A 7,739-nucleotide genomic window follows, 5' to 3' on the forward strand; every position below is an offset into this window, starting at 1 on the left:
TTTTGTGTGTTTGTCACCAAGTACTTTTGATGTTTTGTTTGCATTCACAAATGTCCTCCCAAAAGGTGGGCCTTTGTTTGTTCCCAAATTATAGCCCACGTGACTCTTCCTCCAACTTCCATGTGAGGAACAACTGCTTAAGTTGGCGGATGCTGGTTTTGGCTAGAGGGACTTCGCTGGAGAGACAGCATGGTTCGGTGGTTAAGAGAGGCGTCCTCTAATCTGGAGAACCGGGTTTGGTTCCTCAATCCTCCCCCACATGCAGCCATCTGTTTGACCTTGGGCCAGTTGCAGTTCTCTCAGAGCTCTCTCAGCCCCTTCCCCTCACCTCACAAGGTATCTCTGCTGTGGGGAGAGGAAGGAAAGGCAATTGTAAGCTGCTTGGAGATTCCTTTGGGTTGTAAAAAGCAGGGTATAAAACTCAAGTCTTCTTCTCAGCAGAGTGATGGGTGATATGATCCATCCTACCCCATGCTTCAAAACTCTGTCCTTGCATGGCAGGGCTTAACCATGTCCTAAGCATGAATATCATGGGTCATTTCATAGATCTTGACTCTTGGGCAGAAGATGGGACCTCATCTACCAGCGCGATGTCTGTAGCTGTGAATTTCCTGCATTGTGCAGGGGGTTAAACTAGTTGACCCTGGAGGCCCTTCCAACTCTATGATTCTACATGCAGCCTCCTCTTGCATCCTTCTCTTTGACACTGCATTCCGTGCCTGCCATTGCAGTTATCCTTCAAACTGGTACGGCTCTGCAGCTGCCAGAAAAGTTAGCAGATTGTGTAATTAAGCTAATGTTTGTTGCTGGCCTCTGATGCTGCCTCCCGGCTCTGGGGTTCAAAGGCTTAGTGCCTCTGAAGGTAGAGGGTCCCCCTCAGTGGCTATTAGCCACTGATAGATTTATCCTCCATGATAAGACCTGTATAGCTCCTCCTCCAGATGTTTTATTCAAAAAAATTAGACATATACCTACTTTGAGGCTGGAGCCAGGTTAATTTGGTGAAGTTCAATGGGGTTATGAGCGGGGTCGGGGGGTCGTCAGGTTCTTATTGCTTATGTTTTGTGATTTCACTGTGGTTTTATTATCTTGTTGCGAACCACTGTGAGCCGGCTGGTCCGAAAGTGGCGGTCGATCAGTCTAATAAATAAATACAATCAATAAATGAATAGATCTATCTAACCCCTTTTAAAAGCTGTTTCTTCCTGTTGCCATTGCTACACCCTCTAGCAGTGAATTTCACCTTTTAATCCCTTGTCCATGTTGAGAAGTCATTCTTACCCATCCCTGGTTATTCCACTGGGAGGAGAAATGACAGGTTCACCTGCTCCGTTTCTGGTAAAAGCCAAGAGCCTTGCCAAGAAAAGACAAAACCGGCAGACATCCTATTTGTATGAATCAGAAGAGCCCTAATTCCGGCTTATGCAACGCAGGCAGCGACTGGGAGGAGGCATTGAGGCTAACAGGGTTATTCTTGAGCACCCAACCACACCAAGCTAGAGGCAAGGAAGCAAGAGAATTGTTATGGGCCCTTTTGCAGCTGCTCAGGGGAATGCTAAGGTTCAAAGCCAACGTGCCACATCCGAATAAGGGAGCCTGGTGGAGGGCCAAGCAGAACTGCAACCTGACACTGTGCTGGCTCTGGTGGCCCAAACCTCAAAATAAGCCACAAAGACCTTGACGTCATCAAAGCAAAGGCCTCCATTGCAAAGGCACAGCTGGCGCTGTGTGCACACCATGCTTCTTCTTGAACTGGGAAATGATCGTCATGGGTTGATGTAGTGCCCAGAATCCCTGAGACTTCCAGCTTCCGTTGAAACGGCAAGCCAAGTTTCTAGCCAGTATGAATTTTGAATGCCTGGTGAAATCCTATAAGGTTAAGAGACTTCTAAGCAAGATATCCCACGCCTCCCGGCGGAACTTCAGCGGAAGACTTTTGTATGGTGAGAAGATAGTGGGTCTTACAGAACCCCAATGAATGCCCTTTATTTGCCCTCTCACGTTGGAGTATAGATCTGCCAAATAGTAATAAATAGCAGCTCGTTGGGCCAAAAGAGCTGGGCAATCCAATGCAATATGTTAAGAGTAGCGGCTTCTATTCTGGCAAGCTGGGTTTGATTCCCTGTTCTTCCACATGCAGCCAGCTGGGTGACCTTGGGGTTGTCACAGCCCTGATAGTACTGTTCTCACAGAGCAGTAGCATCAGGGCTCTCCCAGTCTCACCTCCCTCACAGGGTGTCTGTTGTGGGAAGAGGAAAGGGAAGGCGACTGGAAGACACTTTGAAACTCCTTCTGGTAGAGAAAAGCAGCATATAAGAACCAACTCTTCTTCTTCTTCTTCTTCTTCTTCTTCTTCGTCTTCGTCTTCGTCTTCGTCTTCGTCTTCGTCTTCGTCTTCTTCTTCTTCTTCTTCTTCTTCTTCTTCTTCTTCTTCTACTTCCTCTTCTTCTACTACTTCTTGCAGCCTAACCAATGCAGTCTACTGCAGGACTATGACATCTTGTGCTATGGAAATTAGGCCATCTTCACTTTTTGGGTCCAGATTCTCAAAAGCCCTGTTCCAGCACTACATCCATTCTGTTTGGTGGTGATCCAACCACACATACAAAGAGATTGTACTACTGCAAAGGACCTTATTAATGTGTCCATTCATTCTTGCCTTATAAATCCTAATAATGCTCTAAAGCATTAGAGCTCTAAATAATGCTCTAAAGCATAAACCCCCTCACTGGCAGTCTTCAAGCAAAGGTTGGATCCACACTTTTCTTGGATGCTTTAGGATGCTTTGGGCTGATCCTGCATTGAGCAGGGGGTTGGACTAGATGGCCTGTATGGCCCCTTCCAACTCTATGATTCTATGATTCTAAAGTTAGGGCCTTTTCGCACAGGGATCTTTGTTGCAAATTGTTTGCGGAATGAAAAATCGCCATTTAAAATAGTGGAATTCGTCGTTTTGCACACCTGGCTTTGTAGTGGAATCAGTTGCGTTTTTTAGCGTTTCCCACAGGCTTCTGGTCTCGGCAGAAATCGCTAGAAAGGAAGCGCTATTGCCAAGCTCGTCCCGCCCCTGGCCGTCAAGCAGCCAATGGGCAGCCGTTAGCATGCTCCCAAACAGCCCCTTTCCCTTTAAGAAAGGTTTTTTTTAAAAAAAAAAACAGACCCATAGCAACGAATCTACGTAGATTCCTTGCACTGGAGAGACCCATCCAGCTGCCTAATGTGAGCTGTCGTTTGATTGTATGATCGTTGGCACGCTGGCTCGAGTGATAAAAAAAAAATCCCCCCCCCCCTCACGGCCCCGATTTTGGGCTGAATTAATGTGTAAAAAATAAAGGGACTTTATTTCAGCAAACGGGCTTTTATGTGGTTTGTGCTTAGTGACTAAAGGTGAAGGAATGAAGCCAGGGAAGCCTCTAAACAGAAAGAGGCTCGCCGGTGCGTTTATCCCCGCTCGCTCCGAGAAAAAAAAATGGCGATTGCTTCGCCGGAAGTTTGGATGACAGGCTCAGGAGGAGGGACTTTGAAGAACCCGCAACAATGGTAACGCACAGGTCTTTAGCGCTAGTGTTGCAGATTGGTTGCAGGAGTGTATCGCTATCCGGAGGGTGAATCCACTTTTCTGGATTCCCCTGAAAGCGCTAAAACGAAGCGCTTATTGCTGATCGGTTTCAGGAGTGTTGCAGATTGTCTACGACGTCGTGGGTAATGCCAAATTAGTAGCGTTTTCAATTCGCAACCATTGTGCTATTTTTAAGCCGTGGGAAATGGCCCTTAGTCTTTGAACAGGCCTCTGCCCCTGAGGAAGTGGATCCCATGAGTTTCTCGAGCAGAACTATTTGATCCCAGCAGCGAATCTGCATGATTGCTGGCTAGTAGTCTGGAATATTAAAAGATACATGCCCACAGGTTGTGAATCAGTGATATTGTGGCTCTGTGGCAATTTGATATGGCACCTTTGGCTGTCCTGAGGACTCTTACCCACCACTGTGCCTGGTTTTTAGAATTCCACTTTCCACACAGAAGTTTGCCAAGTTGGTGGGAAGAAGGAACCCAGAGTTTCCAGCAGGATAGCACCACTCATGTTGCCATCTTTGAGGGTCACTTTCCAGCCTTTAAACTAAGGCATGTTAAAGGTGGGCTTCAACAGGTTATCTCCATTCCAGTCAGAAATTGGTACAAAACCCCCTGTGTCTGGATTGCTACCGATTTTCTTTATATACGTGCTGCCTTCTTTGACAATGTCCTCATCTCTCTTCTAACTGTAAGGTGGCTCAGCAAAATCCATTTAGTTAACACCAATAATGAGCTATTTTACGCCCAGAGTGTAGGCCACAGGAGATGCTCCTGGTAGCAGAAATCATGTTTTGGATGAAGTCTCTGTGTCAAGGGGCATCAGTGATGGTCGCCTGGTATTTTCTGGCTTCACATTTCTACCGTGAAATAGCCATAGAGATACCACCTTCACGTTCTGCCTTCGCCTTGGCTGAAACCCGGGCATGCTTAGAGAATCTTGAAGGATTCTCGAAGGAGCTTGAAGGAGCCCTTGCTGATCTCAGCAGCTTCCTTCTCAGATTCCTCAAAGGTTCTCTGATCAACGCTCCCACATTTGTAGATCAGATGACCAGTTGACTTGCCAGAGTCGATGTGGCCAATGACAGCAATGTTGACATGGGTCCTTTCTTTCCCCACTCTAGATATTTAGTGGGTGGTTCTCTCAGTCTTCAGAAGAAGGACCTCTGAAGTGGTGGCAAATTTGTTGCAAAAAACCAGGACTCTTTCCCAATGTGACACCTGCTGCCCCATGTTTCAGGACGGCATGAGGGGGTTTCGAGGACCAGCATGGTGTCGTGGTTAGACTAGATTGGGGAGACCCAAGTTTGAAACTTCGCTCTTCCATGGACGCTTTATGGGTGACATTGAGCCAGTCAATCACCTTGGCTGGCATGTGACCCCACCCCCCACTTTGAAACAGCCCATGCTGGAAGAATAGCTAAGCTGTGAGGTTTCTTGACATATAGGCCTCGCTCCAGAGATGGAAGTAAATTTGGTTCTTTTGGCTGAAATCTATTAAGAGTGGCAGTCTTCAAGCAGCAGCTGGACAGATCCTTATCCTGGATGGTTTAGGCTGATCTTGCACTGAGCAGGTGTTGGACTAGATGGCCTGTCTGGCCCCCTTCCAACTCTATGATTCTAAGAACGTGATTTGTGGTGAGCGCTGGACCGAGCACCACAGTGATGGAGGATTCATGAGCTCTCACCCTTAGAAAGACAGGGAACTCTGTGCTGTATTAATTTTATTTATATTAGATTTACATCCCGCTCCCTCCTGAAAATATCGGCTCGGGGCGGCTTACAGATAAAAAACAGGGAACAACCTCGTAAAACCGCAACAATAAAATCAACAATCCCATCAACCCCACTACTAAAGCATTAATACAATTAAACAACAGCAAGATGGCGGTATAAAAATTCCCCCAAAGCCCCCATCAACATCCCTGCTCCCACATCTGGCCAACAATGTAGCCCAAGATGATATACAGGTCATCAAATCTATCTAGCCATGCATCTAATGCTTTGAGCTTGACATAGGGCGGGACCCTCTGATCGTAACTCCCCCTAGCCTCAACCAAACGCCTGGTGGAAGAGCTCAGCCAAATGCCTTGCGGAAGAGCTCCGTCTTGCAGGCCCTGTGGAACCTTGATAGCTCTGTCAGAGCCCTTAGCTCTTCTGGGAGCTCATTCCACTAGGTTGAGGCCAGGTGAATATCCCGGGGACCTGGAACCACCAGTGGATTCATACCCAGTAGATTCATAATTATTCTGCTGAGGCAGAGAGTCCCTGCTCCCTTTTCTAATAAATTGAGAGGGCTGTGTTTTGACATTTGAGAAAGGTTTACCCTCTCTTCTTTTCAGGGGCGAACTGGTACACAGCACGAGTAAGAAATTGGCTGAAGGAGCATCCTTAATCTTCTGTTTCTTACCAGACCCTCAAGGGAGACAGGAACTTTTTTTTTCATGCAGGGCTGGATTAAGACACAAACTTCAACATTGGCCCTAGCTTTGCCTGCTCTTCTTGAAAACAAGGGGTGGATTTTGTAAATACCCCCAAAGAGGCAGGGAAAGTTGGAAAGTTTAGCCCCGGGCAAGTCAAAAGTCACACACTGCTAGTCAAAAGGGAACCCAGGTAAGCCTGCAGGTTGGTCAGATGGGGACAAGCCGGTCCACGAGGCAGAAATCAGTTTTAGAGAGCGGGCCATGCGTCTGTTCCTTCACATCCGTGCTGTTGCCCCAAGCAATGGATTTCAGAGAACAGGAAGGCCGTACGGTACCCTGCCTGATTGCGTTAGCAGTGGTTTTAAAAGCCTCAGGACTATTTCTGTCATGCACGGCAGGCAGGCTCCTGGTTTCATACACTGGAGATCAGTTAGAGGTGATGAGCGCTAGATGTGATGAAAGCTAGGTTTTTCACGCTCTTAGCATGTTGGCGGCTGACCTAGACGGCCCAGGCTAACCCCATTTCATCAGTTCTCAGAATCTAAGCAGGATCATTCCTGGCTGGTATTTGGGTAGGAGCCCTCCATGGAACACCAAGGCTGTGACAAGGAGGCAGGCCAGGGCAAACTCTGTTCATGCATTGCCCTGAAAAACAGAGGTGGCCGAACGGTGGCTCTCCAGATGTGGATCCCAAATAGAGAGTTGATAGACCTTTGCTGGATGGCCGGGGGGGGGGGGTGGGCGGGAGGGGAGTAGGTTATATATTTATTATCCGCCATTGTGATATTGTGTTTTATGGGTTTTTATGGGATTTTAGCGTTCTTATGAATCTCTGTAAACCGCTGCGAGACATTTGAGAGCAGTGGCATATAAATAAACAAACAAACAAACAAACAGTCCAATTGCTGAAGATACTGAGGGCCATTTCGCACGGCTTCAAAATAGCACAATGGTTGCTAATTGAAAACGCTACTAATTTGCCTTAACGCACGACGTCGCAGACAATCTGCAACACTCCTGAAACCAATCAGCAAAAAGCGCTTCGTTGTAGCGCTTTCAGGGGAATCCAGAAAAGTGGATTCACCCTCCGGATAGCGATACACTCCTGCAACCAATCTGCAACACTAGCGCTAAAGACCTGTGCGTTACCATTGTTGCGGGTTCTTCAAAGTCCCTCCTCCTGAGCCTGTCCTCCAAACTTCCGGCGAAGCGATCGCCATTTTTTTTTCTCCGAGCGAGCGGGGATAAACGCACCAGCGAGCCTCTTTCTGTTTAGAGGCTTCCCTGGCTTCAGTCCTTCACCTTTAGTCACTAAGCACAAACCACATAAAAGCCCGTTTGCTGAAATAAAGTCCTTTTATTTTTTACACATTAATTCAGCCGAAAATCGGGCCCGTGAGAGGGGGGGGATTTTTTTTTTATCACTCGAGGCAGCGTGCCAACGATCATACAATCAAACGACAGCTCACATTAGGCAGCTGGATGGGTCTCTCCGTTGCAACGAATCTACCTAGATTCGTTGCTATGGGTCTGTTTTTTTTTTAAAAAAAAGCTTTCTTAAAGGGAAAGGGGCTGTTTGGGAGCATGCTAACGGCTGCCCATTGGCTGCTTGACGGCCAGGGGCGGGACGAGCTTGGCAATAGCGCTTCCTTTCTAGCGATTTCTGCCGAGACCGGAAGCCTGTGGGAAACGCTAAAAAACGCAACTGATTCCACTACAAAGGCAGGTATGCATAACAACGAATTC

General features: G+C 47.4%; 1 pseudogene; it reads right to left on the reverse strand.

Annotated features, from left to right (window-relative positions):
* Positions 1-3,997: 3,997 nt before the first annotated feature.
* On the reverse strand, positions 3,998-6,479 carry LOC143840619 (putative elongation factor 1-alpha-like 3 pseudogene; annotated as a pseudogene).
* Positions 6,480-7,739: the final 1,260 nt, after the last annotated feature.

The sequence above is a fragment of the Paroedura picta genome, chromosome 1 (genome assembly GCF_049243985.1).
Source record: "Paroedura picta isolate Pp20150507F chromosome 1, Ppicta_v3.0, whole genome shotgun sequence".
NCBI lineage: Eukaryota > Metazoa > Chordata > Lepidosauria > Squamata > Gekkonidae > Paroedura > Paroedura picta.